The sequence below is a fragment of the Lygodium microphyllum genome, chromosome 22, assembly GCF_053477565.2.
Source record: "Lygodium microphyllum isolate KBCC chromosome 22, Lygodium_microphyllum_v1.1.10, whole genome shotgun sequence".
NCBI classification, from domain to species: Eukaryota; Viridiplantae; Streptophyta; class Polypodiopsida; order Schizaeales; family Lygodiaceae; genus Lygodium; species Lygodium microphyllum.
In genome coordinates, this window is record NC_141156.1 from 33,837,913 (window position 1) to 33,854,669 (window position 16,757).

At 40.7% G+C, this 16,757-nt stretch overlaps 1 long non-coding RNA gene across 1 annotated transcript; it reads right to left on the reverse strand.

Moving 5' to 3' along the window:
* Window positions 1-2,592: 2,592 nt before the first annotated feature.
* On the reverse strand, window positions 2,593-4,176 carry LOC148017012 (uncharacterized). Its single transcript, XR_015687871.1, has 3 exons — window positions 3,816-4,176; window positions 3,251-3,677; window positions 2,593-3,088 (listed from the first exon to the last, which is right to left on the reverse strand). It is a non-coding gene; the product is annotated as an uncharacterized LOC148017012 (long non-coding RNA).
* Between the last annotated feature and the right edge of the window lie 12,581 nt (window positions 4,177-16,757).

Here is a 16,757-nt window from a genome sequence, read left to right on the forward strand (position 1 = left end):
CGTCTGCGTATTTCTTTAGCCAAGAAGGTCCTTCATGAGACTCTTGCTTTTGATCTAGCTTGTTGAGTTTGATCAAGTAAACAAGTAATCCTTTTCTGAATCCTTTTATGATCCGAGATACTTTGGCCAACTGGATTCTTGGCACTCCTGCCTCACCTTGAGTTGTGACTAATTCCCTTTCAGAGTTTCCAAAGGAAACTTGACCCTTTTCGCAATGAATATGGGCATCGTTGGGCTTAAGCCAATCCATTCCGAGTAGACACTCATGGATACCTAAATTCATGAATCTGAATTTAACTGAATTCTTCTTTTCTCCCAGAAAGAATTTCACCTTAGCAGTTTTCCTGGTACAAGTTACCTCACGACCATTTGCCAACTCCACAAGCAGGGTAGGTGCTTCTACTGTGGCTATTCCTAATCTTTTTGCACATGCTGGTGAGATAAAGGAATGTGTATTGCCACAATCAATCAAGGTTTTGAAACCTTTACCTTGATAGTCCGACGGTGTCTGAATCACCGAGAACTGGCGATTCGGCCCTTTCTTGTGTAAAGCGGCGTGGACTGTCGCTCTTTGAAACTCTACTTCCATGGTCGGATCTTCTTCTTCCCCTCCTTTGCACATTTTCCTATTGGCAATGCAGGCGGTTCTTTGTCTCCCTCGGGTAGCAACTCCTTGATCACGGCATGTTCCTTGGAAAGGTGCTTGGCGATGTCCTCCACCAAGCTTGGGACATTGCCTCTTAAAGTGACCTGGTTCGTTGAAGTGGAAACAATGGAGGTTTCGGCCATTAGTTTGAGTAGGAATAAAGTTGTTGACGTTATTCGTCCTTGCTTTCTTTCTTTGTCCTTGATTATGACCTTGAGCTCTCTTCATTTGAGGTCTGAATGCTCCTCTGTTCGGGTCATTATAAGACCAAGTTTTGTTACCCCTTGGTCTAGCTTGCACCTCCTGAATCATAGGCGCCGCTCGAATGAGTGCATCTTGAAGATCTGATGGACACATAGATTTGAGACGGGTATTGACTGGTAGATTTAAGCCCGCACAAAATCTGGACACCTACTGTGTCATGTCCATCTATGACGCATACTTTAAAAGTGAGATGAATTTAGAGTAGTATGCGTCAAGAGTGAGTCCTAGCTATTTTAGCTCGTAGAACTCGTTCATTTTCTGCGTGCGATAAGCAGGTGGCAAGTATCTTCCCTGCACGGCTTTCGTTAGCTTCTCCGAGGTAACGGATCCCTCTGCGATCCCTTGATCCCTGCACCATTGCTTCCACCAAAGTCTGGCTTTGCCGGTGAGCTTTAACTTGGCGAGCATAGCCTGATTGGTGGGTGCAGTACCGGCTGCTTCGAAGTAATCCTCCATGGATTCAATCCAAATTTCAGCATCAGCCTGGACGAATCTGCCTCTCCCGTCAAACTCGGGTGGCTTAATCTGCTTGAGGAGGAACTTCTTCTCTTGGATCACAATAGTACTTGATGTAGGAGGAACCTGTACCTGGGGTTGTGCCTGAGTAAAGGTTTTCTTAACGTTATTATACGATAATCGACGTTAGCTTATATTACATCTTTAATTCAGCTATCTCATAAACAATCTAGCTATTTAACTTTTTATCAACTCTTATGCATAGCCAGACATTGATAAAAATAAGTATTTATTTGTATTTATATGGGCATAGCCCTTTCGAATACAACGTTTCATGTGATGATAAGGCAATTGTTACATTTAGTTTGGGGAGAACAACGTTATATTACATTTATCTACAGAAATTGTGTAATAGTAGGGTTTTGGGTCATGGATCTTCAGGAATCGGTAAGTCATTGGAAGTTTAGGATATCCTTTCCGTTGAAATCCATACTTCTCATGGCGGCCCAACACTTTAATCCTGTCGGCGGGGATTACACGGGTTACTTCCTCATATACATATGAGTTCATCTCAACCTTCCGACCTCGAATATGTAAAGTCAAATTTACATGAGCTTCCACAAAAACGAACAGCTTCACGACTTTCAGGTCTTCCAACCACTTGATCCTCTTTAGGTTGGTCTATAGATAAGCAAACCGGTGGGCGGCTATATGGTAGATTCCTGAAGCACCCGTCCATCTTCGTTTTATGTAAAACGGTAATGGATTATAAATCTGCTCTAGGATGTTCATCATCCCTATTCTTTGTCTATAAAGTGGAGAATGCATTGCAGTCATAAACATGACCCGAAATACCAAAAACTTGTTCCACGCTTCGTAATTCTGCAAGATAGTATTGAAGGTGCGAAAATGTTTGGACAACAATAATTTCTTTACTTCATTTTATTGAGATCTCATAAAAATAATTTCCGTTGTTGGTCGGCTCTGATACCAACTGTAACGTGTCCACTAGTATCATCCAGGACACGTCTTAGCAGTCCATCGGAAAGGATGTCTAGAAAGCTCCGCCCGACACTCCCATGGAATGTTACGGGATTTGCGATCTAGGTCTTCCCGCGTCTGCCACGTAGCGGAAATATCCTGGCCGTTCCCACTTAGGATCGACCGGAATTAGGGTTTTCCTGATTGCTCATTACCTCTCTCTCTCTCTCTCTCTCTCTCTCTCTATTATGTATATATACCTCTCACTCAAATGAGAAAGCTCAAAACCACTTAGGCCAAATGCATGAGTATACTAATCATGGTGTCCCTCTAGTATCAACCCATGAGGACGTAGGACCTAGACACCATGCTTAATGTAGGCATGAGGAAAGCCTTGTGTCTTTTGTGTGCCACATGAGGTTGGGACACCAATGCAAAGTTAAAACTACAAGCTTTGAACCATGCAAGGCAAAGACACATGACTACAGTGATCATAATGTCCCTCTAGAACCAAAGCACAAGGATGTGGAATCTAGACATCATGCTCAATGTTTTATGGTCATTTCAATATCTAAATGTTGCATTGATGAGACAATAAGGATACTTTGTCATCCCAAGCATACTTGCATTTACCTTTATGGGAATCCTTTCTCGCTACTTGGTTGAAACCCCATACCCTTTGAAGTAATTCCCTAACAATTGTTTGGAAATGTTGTCAAGTTGAAAGAGAATACTTTCGTCCTACTCAATGGGTGAAACCAGGATTTAGGAAAAGACATGTTCACTTGGACCTAGCACTTGTTCATCTTGAAATATTCCTTCTTGATTTTTGGAAGAAGGAAATAAATCTTGCTCACATTTCTCAAAATACAAGAATATATTTTCAAGATATGTATAAATTACCATCTCAATAGAAGATATCTCCTTCTCAGATGATGATGATGATGAAAAGGATTTTCTTTCTCCTCAGATTTTTTTTCTCAAACCTTGGCTGAAACCCCGTACCGTTTGGAGCAATTCCCTCATAATTCTTTAGAATTGTCGTCAAGCATGCAGGTGGCTCCTTGGCATTGACTTCACAAGAAAGGAATGAAACGTGTCTCGCTGTTCGTCAAAGGGAGAAGACAAAACCTCCTTGAGAGCATGATGTGAAACTTCAAAGCGCAAATATCGATCAATGCTGGAATCTTGACTCCCTAGAGGATGCGCCCATCAAGTACTTGTATCTGATCATGTGTCAATTCTCTCACTTTCATATAACACTCGTAGTCAAGCGCTAATAGATAGTGCAATTAGACGCTAATGAGGAAGGCAGGTATGAGTACGGCATCTGCATTAGGTGGTGGTACTCAATCACAACGATCAAAGTAAAGCAAGAAAGAGTTCTGATTACGGAAAATCAAATGGATACAATGTATGATCGACTCGACTGCGTGCATTAAAAAATTGGGGTTGGAGAATGGATGACCTGGAGATATATAGCGCGCATCTTCTACATCTGCGAGCCTTGAAGTGCTGTACCGGCATCATACAATCTCCTTTCTCTCTCACTCTGCTTCCACTTTGGAACTTAAAAAGGCAAGTGCTACCTACGATCTGATCACTTTGTACCCATTCTCGATAAACCCAAACGAAACTGCATTACTCTCACAAAAGTCCAAATTGTCGCATGGGCGAACCAACATTTTGTACTGCAGATTGCGATTGCTTTGCCTATTTGCTTTGATTGATAATGCGATTGTCTTTCTCGCTGGTTACTCTGAATTCTTCTCATTTCTGTTTTGAGAAGCGGAAAGGGCGCACGCAGTTAGTTACATCTAGAGAGACGTTTCTTCTTCTAACGCGAAGGGTAAGGCATGAACATTATGATCATAAGTGAACCTAATCTACCAAAAGACCCTCGTGGGTCCTTAGAAAGAAGTCTAGAAGCATTTTTATATGCTTGCATCGACGTCCTAGAATCCATGCTCCAAGTCCAACGCCTTTCCGCATACATTAGTGAGGGGTTGTAGAGTCCATCAAGGATCCCCATCATATCGGATCATCATCTGTGATAACTTGAAGAGTTCATAGCCATCCTAAACATGATATGAAATACAAGGACCCTGCTACATGCCTCGTAGGTGTGGAAGTAGCAACAATCCACAAGTGAGTGGAAGAAAAAATATTTTCTAATGAAAACATCACTTCACTCTTCTTAATTTATTCTTATCCTAATTGTTTTAATAATTGGTTCCCTTTGATACCAACTGTAACATGCCCGCCTATCGGTTGTCCTACCACATTTTTAGTGATCCATTGAGAGACGAATCTAAGCAATGCCACGTGACACTCCCATGGAATGTTACAAGTTTGTCACCTAGGGTTTCCAGAGTCTACCTCCGAAAGGAACGTTTCTAACCGAACCCATTAGGATTGACCTGAAATTGGGGTTCCTAGTGGTCAAGGTCTCCCAACAGAACTCTAGCGTTGGTGGGTCCTAGGCATCCTACTTTATGCAAAGATACCCAAGACGAAGCAAATCCATATTGCACTTGGTTCAAAGAGAACGGGAAATGAGAGGGATGCACCGCTCAACCTCTCTGCCCGTAGGGCATAGTCCCAGTTTGGTCCCCTAAAGTGACATGAATTGGGTTCTAACCTATTAATTGCTAAGGTTGGTAAAACCTGGTGAGAAGCCTCTCAGTTCTCTGGGACTACCCTACCATACAACGGACCCATCGGGGTTTCTCCCATCCACTTTACTAATAGGCGTTCATTAGTTTTCTAATTAGGTTCTATCGCATTTATTTGTGACATTTAAAATCAGCTTCCTTAATTAAGCCTTTTAGAGAACAGGGTTCATTTGTGTAACTTGTGGCACTAACACAAAAATATTTCAAATAGATTTCTTGGAAGTAAACTTTATATTAGAATTTAAACTGAGATACAAATCTCATCCAAAAAGAGCGATTCCGAGAATTCGTGAGGATGTGTCTTATTTCCTCCAAGTTTCCGCCCTTGCACTAGTAACACAGCCTTATGTAGATCATTTGAGTAGGACTGCGAGGAGGTATGGAATTTACATCTAGAGCCCCGCCCTCCCCCCCCCCAGTATCCAAGCATCCTCCTACATTCAAACTAATGTAGGGAGAGACCTCTCGTGGCAGGTTCGGTCCATGTTCACATCATGTTTATTTAAAATCCCCTTGGATAGGGTTGGCAACTAGCTAGGGGTGGTTTGGCACGCCCTCCATGAATTTAGCATGATTCATCATTCTAATTTCTTTTGTGAGTCTGGGTTATACAATCCTTTCACAAACCGTATTCCTAAATTTACAAGCACAAGTAACAATGAAGATGAGTGTTCAGGACATCTACTAAGGTGGAGTTCCTATTTTTTCTTTTTAAATGCTTAGAGTTCACCCTTCTTGGGTCTTTCTTGCCATGGCATCAATTGCCATGACCTTGTGAGGGATAGAGAATACCCTCATTCCGACCCTCTTTCTTATGTGATAGGAGCGAGCAATTATGCTATTAGGGTTATATCTAATAGTTTTCGGATGGCAGCTGCTGTAATTTGCTAGTCTTTAGTTCGGGGTTCTTGTCTTGGAATCAAGGTCTTAAATAATTCAATCTAGATTTTTACTTGGTTATTTGGTAACCATTTTTCTCCTTAGAACCTTATTGTGGTTTCTAAGTTTACCCTAGGGTTTCACTCCCTTCAGAATTCGTAACAAAAACTTTTGTTCATTTCTCCAGCAAGCCAAACACAAACTAACCCCTTTGCAATCCTTGAGCCGTCACGAGCATCAAAGGACATGTAGCAAATGGCCATCCCTTCTTGCGAATAAGACACTCGAGTTTTCTTGTATTGATATCGAGTTGTATCATGGTTTGAAAAAATGATACCCCTAAAGGTGTTGTCGAACTTATCGCAACTAGTTGCTAGGATAGAGACCCATGAGCGTATTTACTTGATTCTAGGTCAATCTATATTCAAAATGTCTTGCTGATCTAGTGTCAACATTATCACCTTAGCAGCCTACCAAGAATTGGGATCAATGGATTGGGAACTAACCCCATTTCTAGTAAGGATAGCAAATCAACAAAGGGTGACCGCTTGGCATCATTTGCTTTGTGCTTTTGGAAGTTACAACCATTGACTTCTTGGTTTTTTAGTTGCTTTGAATATGGATCCTGCATGCAAGGATTGTTGCCTCTTGTTGGGAAGGCCTTGGCTCCACCAAGGAAGGGTTACTCACAATTAGGGGTAAATACAATCTCACCATCTACCACAATCAACTCAAGATTACTGTGTTCTTGTAAGATGTTAACCCTCTATCTCACTGCATTGCAGGCCGAGCTATGGCAAAAGCAGTCAACGTGGTGGAAGGATTAAGTGATGATGAGAAAGAGAAGTTTCGAAAGGACATTAGAGCTCTACAACCATGGTTCCTCTTTAATGTTTTGTAGATCAGTGAGAAATATGTACAATGGAGTTGGCTAGATAAATCTCCAAAGAAAGAGGAAGAGGGCTAACCCCTATATGAGTGATTTTATGAAAGTATTTTTAGATGACTTCAATGTCTCTGGGATAGTCATACTCCGCCTAACACGGCTCTAATTGTGTTTGACAAGATGTTGAGAGGTAAGTTTATTTCCAAAGATGCCATTGTTGTCAACACCACAAAGGTGATAACCATAATGTAGGGTACTATAACAGATTCACCATCAACAGTTCTTTGATTCTTGGGACGAATTTGGTGGCATGGGTGTTACCTGTGACTCTTAGAACATTTAGTGGTTCCCTTGAATGAGTTGGCACATATGGGAAAAAAAAAAAAGTGGAATGAGGAGGTAGATCTAACATTTTGACACCTCAAGGTACTATTATCCTAAGCTCCTAGTGATTCCCCCGAATTGAAATAAACCGTTTCATGTCCTCGTTGATGCTTTTGATGTGGCTATTGGCAATTTTCTCATGCAGGAAGATTCCAATTGATGGTTTCACCTAGTCTTCTATGCAAGGCAGAGATTATTTGATCCACAGAAGAGTTACTTCGTTATTGAAAGAGAATGCCTAGGCATGATCTATTCTATCACAAAATTTTGGCATTATTTACTAGGGCATGCTTTTGTTTTTAATGTGGATCACTCAATCTTGGTTTATCTAGTTAAGAAACAAAATGTTTCATGAAGATTAGCAAGGTGGATTCTATTGTTACACGAATTTAAGTACAAAGTGATACATTGACTAGGAACTCAACATGTGATTGCTAAATTTCTTTCCTACTATCTAGATTCTCAAGAAGCACCAATACATGTCAATGATGATTTCTTGCATGTCCACATATTTCTAGCAAAACCAAATGAATCTAAGCCTGAATCACCTAGTCCAGCATGAATATAGTATGAGGAAATATTGAGCTTCCTAGAGACTAAAAGTGCCTTTGGCCATCTTTAGAAGGATTTAAAAAAATGGTTGGCTCTCTAGAGTCGATGTGTTGAGGCCATCATGGGCCAATTGTATCACTGCACCCTATCTAGAGTGCTACAAAGATTACTCTTACCAATAGATTAGTCTATGATTCTGGAGAAAGCTCAACAAACAGTGGTTTTAGCCCGCCATTTACGACTGATGTGACCATTCGAAAAATCTACCAAGCTAGCTTACAGTGGTCTACCATGCATGATGATGCACGTAAGTTTGTCCAGCAATGTGATACTTAGAAAAGGCTAGGTCAATAACGAGGCACCACAGATCGCTTATCGCTTCAAACCAATCCTCCCCTTGGAACCCTTTCAAAAAAGAGGTCTCAACTTTGTTGGTCCAATCTCCCCAACAGCCACATACACTAATAGTAAGTACATCATGACAAGAAAAACTAACTACTATACCAAATTGGTGGAAGCATGGGATCTCCAAGATAAGACTACCAAATCGGTTGCCAAATGCTTATTCAATGATATTTTCATTCGGTATGGTACTCCCATTGAATTGGCTAGTGATCCAGGTACACATTTTGTTAATAAGGTCATCAAAGAACTAACTTCCATTTTTCTCATCATGCAAAAAAGTCATCACTATATTATCTGCAAGGTAATGTCTTAGAAGAATCCACAAACAAAGTGCTTTGTACAATTTTAACTGAATTTGCATGTCAAAATCAAAAAGACTGGGATACTGAGCTCCCAACTGCATTATGAGCCTATCGTACTTCTTCCAAGGCCATTACCAAAATGACACCTTACAAATCGGCATTTAGAGCCTAGAAGACATCACACCTCTAGAGTATATAGTACCCAATCTATAGATCGTGATACAAGGATGGCTCATCCTGAAGGAATCTCTTCCCTTCTGAATGGAAGCCCTCACCCTACTAGAAGAAGACTAGATCCACAATGCTTATATCTTATTCAAAGTCCAAGCCTAGAAAAAGCATCAAGTTAATAGCCTTTCTAAAGAAGCAACTCTTCCAAAAGTGCCAACTCATCTTGCTCTGAAAGAACTAGATGGGAAAGCTCCCAAGCAAGCTAAAATTCTAATAGAGTGATCCCTTTTGGGTGTTCCATGATTTTGGTACTAACTCTTTCTGCCTATCTGACTTGCTGGGAAAGCTACTACCAAAACTTGTCAAGGGATTCCAACTGCTCCATTATCATGCCGATGGCTTCCAATGTCCATTTTCCATTGACCTAGAATCCCCTCCACCTTCACTATCAAATTCCACACATCTCATGGTAGAACTCACAAGACAAGGAGTACTACCAGGATGTTTAGAATCCAAACCAAACTTTTGAATAATATCTTCAATGAACTTTGTTTGACGCAGTAATAAAACACCCTTTTCTCGATAGCATTGAATCTGAATACCAAGACATGAGTGTGTCTCCAAGATTGACCATGTCAAATGCAGAAGATAAAACCTTCTTTACTTGTTGAAGGAAGTTGAGATTGTTAGAAACAAGTATTGTATCATTCACATATAGAGTAAGAATTAAAAAACTATCATTGCAACGCTTGACATATAAGTTAGGATTTGAAGAACAAGAGATAAAAACTTGTTTTGTAAGGAAGAGATCAATATTTTGATACCCAGCTCATGAAGATTGTTTGAGACCATAGAGTGCCCAATGAAGTCTCCAATAGATTTTTCGTATGTTTGACTATAAATCCCTCTGGTTTCTCCATGTATATCTCTTTCTTTAAATTTCCATTAAGAAAAGCACTTTTCACATCCATTTGGTGAACCTCCAAATAAAAATTAACAAGAAAACAAGACCTGAATACTGGTAATACAAGAATAATAGGTGATAAAGTTTCTTGATAATCAATTGTTGCAATTTTTGAGAAACCTATGGAAACTATCCTTGCTTTGAATTTTTCAAATGTTCCATCTACTTTTCTTTTATTCTTATAAACCCAGTTGCATTTAATGCAATACATCTAGGTGGTAACTCAGTTAGAACCCATGTATCTTTAGAGAGAAGAGATTCATACTCAATTTCCATGGCCTCTTGCCATTTTTTACTTTGTATGGATGGCATGGCATCACTACAAGAGACAGGCTTCACAAATATTGAGAGCATTCTTAAGAATATCAACATCATAAACATGGAAAGTGCCATGCTCATTATCAATTGAAAGATCAACATCAAGGTCATCATCAGCAGTAACAGGTGCAGGTTGTGAATCCTGATTTGAAGAGTCAATATTATCCGATGAAGGATGTTCATCGTATAGAAAAGGAAAACAAGTGAGTAATGAATTTGTATCATCAATGTCCTCTAGTAACCACGTGCGCCCAGTATCCTCCTGAGACCACATGCTACCCATAAGTTTCTCATTGGAAAGCATCACAACATATGATTAGCTTCTTCGAAGATGGATCATAAAACTTATGTCCCTTAGAAAAAGTTGAATATCCAATCAAAATAACTTTCAAAATGGGAGGATCAAGTTTTTTGCAAGTCTCTTTGGGTACATAAATATAAGCAATACATCCAAAAGTCCAAAAATATGAAACAATAGGAGTTTCACCTGTCACTATTTTGCCAGAAGGAACATTTGTACAAAAATGATTTTGTATAAATACTATTGTTAAGATTGCTTCAGCCTAAAAACATCAAGATAAGCTGGAATGAATGAGCATATATTGCATGGCATTGAAAATAGTCATGTTTTTACGTCCAACAATATCATTTTGTTGAGGAGAGTCCTTGGGAACCACCCTGGAAACCATATATTAATTATGAATACCGTGATTATTATAGTAAACATCAAAATCATTTGAAATGTATTCTCCACCATTATCACTGTGAATTTTTTTCATACAATGACATGTATGATGTTTTGCAGCTTTTTGATATTGCTTAACAGATGATAAAGCTTTTGATTTGTGTCACAAGAGAAAAAAAATGGTGTATCCATAGAAGTCATCAATAAAAGTAAAGAAATACTGATATTGAGATTTTGATGGAGGAAAATGTAATATTTTCGCTCGAAATATTAAGGAGCTTTGATCACCGCACAACCGCGCAAAAACCTGTGCAAGGTTATCTCCCACATCGTAACTATTGGTAGCTTAATCCGTACCCAGCACACACAAAAATGAGCCCTCCGCATTGTGCAATTGAGGCCAGGGTTTACATAATATTTCCAATTCCTCCCGCGTTCAATTTCCGATTCCTCCCGCGTTCTTCACATGAAACTCCTCTTAGTAGGAGATCATGAGGATAAAATTATGGAATTTTTTTTAAATTATTCCCTCCTTCCCCTAGCGGACTGTCGTGCTGGGGGAGAGGGAGGGAAGGCGGGATGACTAAGCATCCTTGTTGGATGCCATGGAGGGTTCGAAGCCATGCAGGATGCCACGTGGGGGAGGGGGGATCCCCTCCCCTCACCTATATAAGCTTTGTGTGGGAGAGAGCCATGGGGATTTGGGTCACTCCCGTAGAGCTGGAGGAGGAAAGCCGTCACACTGCCGTCAAGAGTGGAGGGAGGAGCCGTAATGCCGCCTGAGATGGAGCCATGGAGGAAGCCGTGTGAGAGAAGAAAGAACGTCTGCTTCAACCGGTCGCTGCCATGGAGGAGAGGAGCTCGCGAGGCTGCCGCAGGACACCACCAACTCGCCGCCATCTGGCCGTCAATACTCTGATAGAGGAAATCACCTTCTCTCTTCCACGTGGGGCTTCCATGATTTTTCAAGAAGCTTTAGAAGCTTCTTAGGAAGCTTCTAAAGCCTCCTTGGAAGCCCCTTTTCCTGTGGGTCTTTATAAGGCCTTTTCAAAGTGGGTTTGATAAACCCCCCCCTTCCCAAGATTTAAACCCCATTCTTGTGGGTTTTCCCCCCTCCAAAAAAAAACTTTTTTTAAAGGTCTTTTACACCCTTTGCCCTAAAAAGGTCTTTTAAACCCCATTCCCCTGGCTCCTAAAAAGGCACAAGGTGCAACCACAAGAGGATCATCTCCTAACATCCATGTGGACATTTCACCACAAGTCCAGGTTTTCTTCCTAATTTTGATTTACATTGTAATATTACAATTGTGCATGGATCATTTATGGAATTAGGATGCACTTTTTTATTGAAATACTTTGGCTAATTTAAAGAAAATAGCTCACGATTGAAGAATTCGGTCATTGGTATTTTTCAATGAAACGAATAAAAAAGGAGCATAAGATCTCTATGCATACTTAGCAAGTGGTTTTTATGCATTGCAAAGTAACAAATTTAGATCAACTAATGATCATCTTCACAAGTCGAAATTATTGTAGTACACTTCGATTATGCATGGAAAGAATAAATCGCATGTCACATTATTAGAGATCTTTTCTTCACAATGATTCATTAAAGAAGGTTACTAATAACTGTAGGAATTTGCAAGGCATGGAAATGATTCTAGGGTTGCATGAAGTAGATTAATCTCTAGGAAATTGACATAAATCTCAATCAATTACGTAAGTAGTTACGAAAGGTTGTGTAAATTCAACATGCGAATAATTCATTCAGAAATGAAACTAGAAAAAGGCTGCATGGTTCGTTTTAAACATATAACCCTAAATCTTAGTACCATGAATCTTGATTGCATGTTATAGAAGGATCAATAGGAATTAGGCCATAACTTAACATACGCTTTGATCTTAACCAGAAAAGTTAGGGTTTGTAAATCTAATCATACGTAGACAATGAATCATGTGATTACGCGAATGGTATCGTAATCATTTTCATGAGTAGACAAGTAAATTGGTTTACCCTAAAATACCTAAAACCGCGAAGGAATCGCTTAGGAAGGGTTAAATCGACGTAACATACCCCACGTGCTAGCTAGGGTTTAGCACGTTGAGGAAGTGACCTAGTCGCACTTATTGCCAAGTTGAAACTCTCATATCCTAAAAAAAACCTATCCACATTCACGGAATGCAGGGACAATAGGACATACTTGTGAGAAACGATCTAGGGTTTCTACCCTAAGGATCACTCGCTAAAAAGATGAAACTCGGGTTGAATTTGGAACCCTAGGACCGACAATGTCGGCCTAGTGCAATCAGGAACAGATTGTTATGAAGACACCCTAACCTTGTTTCCTATCTAATCATGATTCCATGATTAGAAGATGCCATTCGATGGGTAAAATAGTTCCATGGATTAGATGCGACACTTGTGCAACAAGTTGCAGAGTCGCATGATCTTGTGGTTTGACTATAAGGAAATGGCCAATTCCTTGGAATGAGATTGGTAGATTCCTGCGCAAGTTTATCTTGCAAGAGGATGAGTAGTCATCCTGTTATAGCACCTTTCTTGGGAAAAGTGATCAAGATAAGGAAATTATATATTTTCTTGGAAGCAAGGGACCAATCAATAAGTTGGAGCGACATATTTTCTATTAAACAAACTTAAGGTATTGGTTAAGTCGGGTTAATATGGTACAACCCTAACCCAAGGACATAAGGGTTAACAAACAAACCCTTAGGGATCTTGCCAAGTCGCAATTCATCCCGGATCGAGTGCTTGATGCATTCGGAAAGAAGGATTCACTCCTTAGCAGTTGGCCAAAAAAAAAAACGACCAACGGAAATGATTGTGCTTGTAACAGTTTCAATAGCACTGTTTTGCTCTGTTTGCTCAAGGAATTAAAGGATGAAAAGATATCTAATGCTTTAGGTTGAAGGCCTGAAGGGAGAGGCAGCCTCATTTACCCCTTGTTGTCTGCCTAACCCTAACCAAGGGGGTTATTAACCACGCCGGGAAGGTGGACCAAACCCGCCACGAGAGGTCTTTCCGTTGAGCGCTACTTGGAGCAGGAGGATGCTTGGGTGCCGGGGGGGCTCTGGCTGTAAATCCCTTGCCTTTCGGGCCTTGCACAAGAGGCCAACGTGACTGGAGATTGGATCTTGAGGCCCGCATACTAGTTTATGGGCAGAATCTTGGATAAGTAATCCCTGTGGATTGCTGGATAGCCTTTGGGCGGATTATGGATAAGCCTACGGGCTGGACTTTATAAATGTATTCCAAAGATAAATCTGATAACCAGTTGACAATGAACATGTTTGACACTGTTTTTCTATGTCAAGTGCTAAGATTATGCGAAGAAACCAGTGCCTAATGGACTAATTAAGGAAGCTGATTGATGCATGTCCAACTAAATGTGGTAGGTAATTAGATAAGTAAAACAACCTGAGGAAAGTGCAGTGGATGTGGCAATGGGTCCGTCCTACAGACGGTGGTCCCGGTTGGCCGGGAACTTTTCTCAATCATGATGGACAACAAGAAGATCATTTCAAAGGAAATGAATGGCAAGGGCGCTGACCTAGAGTCTAAGTTATAATAATCCGGATTTACGCTGTTTTAGGGGAATGGAATGGGGCTATGCCTTATGGCAAAGAGGTTAAGTTTTGCATCCCTCTCGTTTTCCATTCTCCTTGAACCAAGTGCAGTGTGAATCCGATTTGGCCCTAGCGTTTCTACTAAAGTAGTTCGCTTGGGATTCGACGCTAGTTGCCATTAGAAAATGACCATTAGGGAAAATCCTGATTCAGGTCGGTCCTAAGTGGGAGCGGCTAGAATACTTCTGCTACGTGGCAGACACGGAAAGTCCTAGATCACAAACCCCGTGACATTCCATGGGAGTGCCAGGCGGAGCTTTCTAGACCTCCTTTCCGATGGACTGCTAAGATGTGTCCTGAAGGGAATAGGTGGACACGTTACAGTTGGTATTAGAGCGAACCAACAAAGGATTTGTTTTTAAGGAATCTTAATAAGATGAAGTAAAGCAAATGTTGATGTTCCAAACATTTTCTTACTTTCAATGATGTCTTGTAGAATTATGAAGAATGGAACAAGTTTTTAGTGTTCCGAGTCATGTTTATGACCACGATGCATTCCCCCGATTATCAACAAAGGGTTAAGATAATGAACATCCTAGATCATATCTATAATCCATCGTCTTTGTACGTTGAACGAAGATGGATGGGTGACTGAGAAATCTATTATATAGCTGCCCATGGGTTTGCATACCTTCAAACTAACCTAAAGAGGATCAAGTGGTTGGAAGACGTGAAGATTGTGAAGCTGTTCAATTTTTTGGAGGCTCACGTAAACTCAACTTTACATACTCGAGGTTGGAGGGTTGAGTTGAACTCATATGTATATGAGGAAGTGACCCATGTAAATCCGCACCGACAGGATCAAGGTGTTGGGGCACTATGAGAAGAATGGGTTCCAAAGGAAAGGATACCCTAGTCTTCCAATGGATTACCGATTCCTGAAGATTCATAACCCGAAACCATACTATTATCCAATTCCTGTAGATAAATGTAATACAATATAATTATCCCCAAACTAAATGTAAATAGTTGCTCTATCATCTCAGGAAATGTTGTACTCCGAAAGGGCTAGACCCATATAAATGGAATAAGACTTCTTTTTATCAATCTATGTTTTGTTGATGAGAATTGATAAAAAGCTAAGTGGCTAGATTGCTTGATTGATAGCTGAAATGGAGATGAAATATAAATCATAACGACTAATGAGTAATAAGGTTAAGAAACCTTTATCCAGGCACAACCCCAGGTACAGATTCCTAGTTCACCTCCTACATCAAGTACTGCCATAATCTAGGAGAAGAAGTTTCTTCTCAAGCAGATTAAGCCACCTGAATTTGACAGGAAAGGCGGGTCTATCCAAGCGGATGCTGAAATTTGGATGGAGTTTATGGAGGATTACTTTGAAGCAGCCAGTATTGCACCCACCAACTAGGCTATGCTCGCCAAGCTGAAGCTCACCGACGAAGCCACGCTTTGGTGGAAGCAATGGTGCAGAGATCAAGGGATCGCAGAAGGATCCGTTACCTGGGAAAAACTGAAGAAATCTGTGCAAGGAAGATACTTACCACTTGCGTATCACACGCAGAAAATAAATGAGTTCTACGAGCTAAAACAACTGGGACTCACTCTTGACGCATACTACTCTAAATTCCTCTCACTTCTTAAGTATGCGCCATAGATGAACATGACACAAAAGATGTCAAAATTTTGTGCTGGTTTAAACCCACAAGTGAATACCCGTCTTGAATCTATGCGCCCATCAGATCTACAGGACGCACTTATTCGAGCCGCGCCTATAATTCAGGAAGTGCAGGCTAGGCCAAGAAGTAACAAAACTTGGTCTTATAATGACCTGAACAAAGGAGCATTTAGGCCTCAAATGAAGAGAGTTCAAGGTCAGAATCGGGGACAAAGAAAGAAAGCAAGGACTAATAATGTCAACAACTTGTCCCTACTCAAGGCAATAGCCAAAATGTCCATTTTTTCCACTGCAAGAAGCCCAATCATTTTAAGAGGCAATGTCCCAAGCTTGGAGGAGGACATCGCCAAGCACCTTTCCAAGGAATTGGCTGTAGCTAGGGAGCCACTACCTGAGGCAGAGGAAGAACCGCCTACGTTGCCAACAGGGAAATGTGCGAAGAAGAAGATCCTACCATGGAAGCAGAGTTTGAAAGGGTGACAGTCCATGCCGCTCTTCACAAGAAAGGGCCAAATCGCTAGTTTTCGGTGATTCACACGCCATCGGATTATCAAGGTAAAGATTTCAAGACCTTGATTGATTGTGGTAGTACACATTCCTTTATCTCACCAACTTGTGCAAGAAAATTAGGAATAGCCACAGTAGAAGCACCTACCTTGCTCGTGGAGTTAGCAAATGGTCGTGAAGTCATTTGTACTAGGCAAACTGCTAAGGTGGAATTCTCTCTAGGAGGAAAGACGACTTCGGTCAAATTCAGAGTCATGAACCTAGGTATCCATCAGTGTCTACTCAAAATGGATTGGCTTAAACCTAATGACGCCCACATCCATTGTGGAAAGGTTTGGGGTAGTGGGAAGGTTTATAATATGGTTGGATAGCCCGACCAGACTGCTATCCTAGGTTAA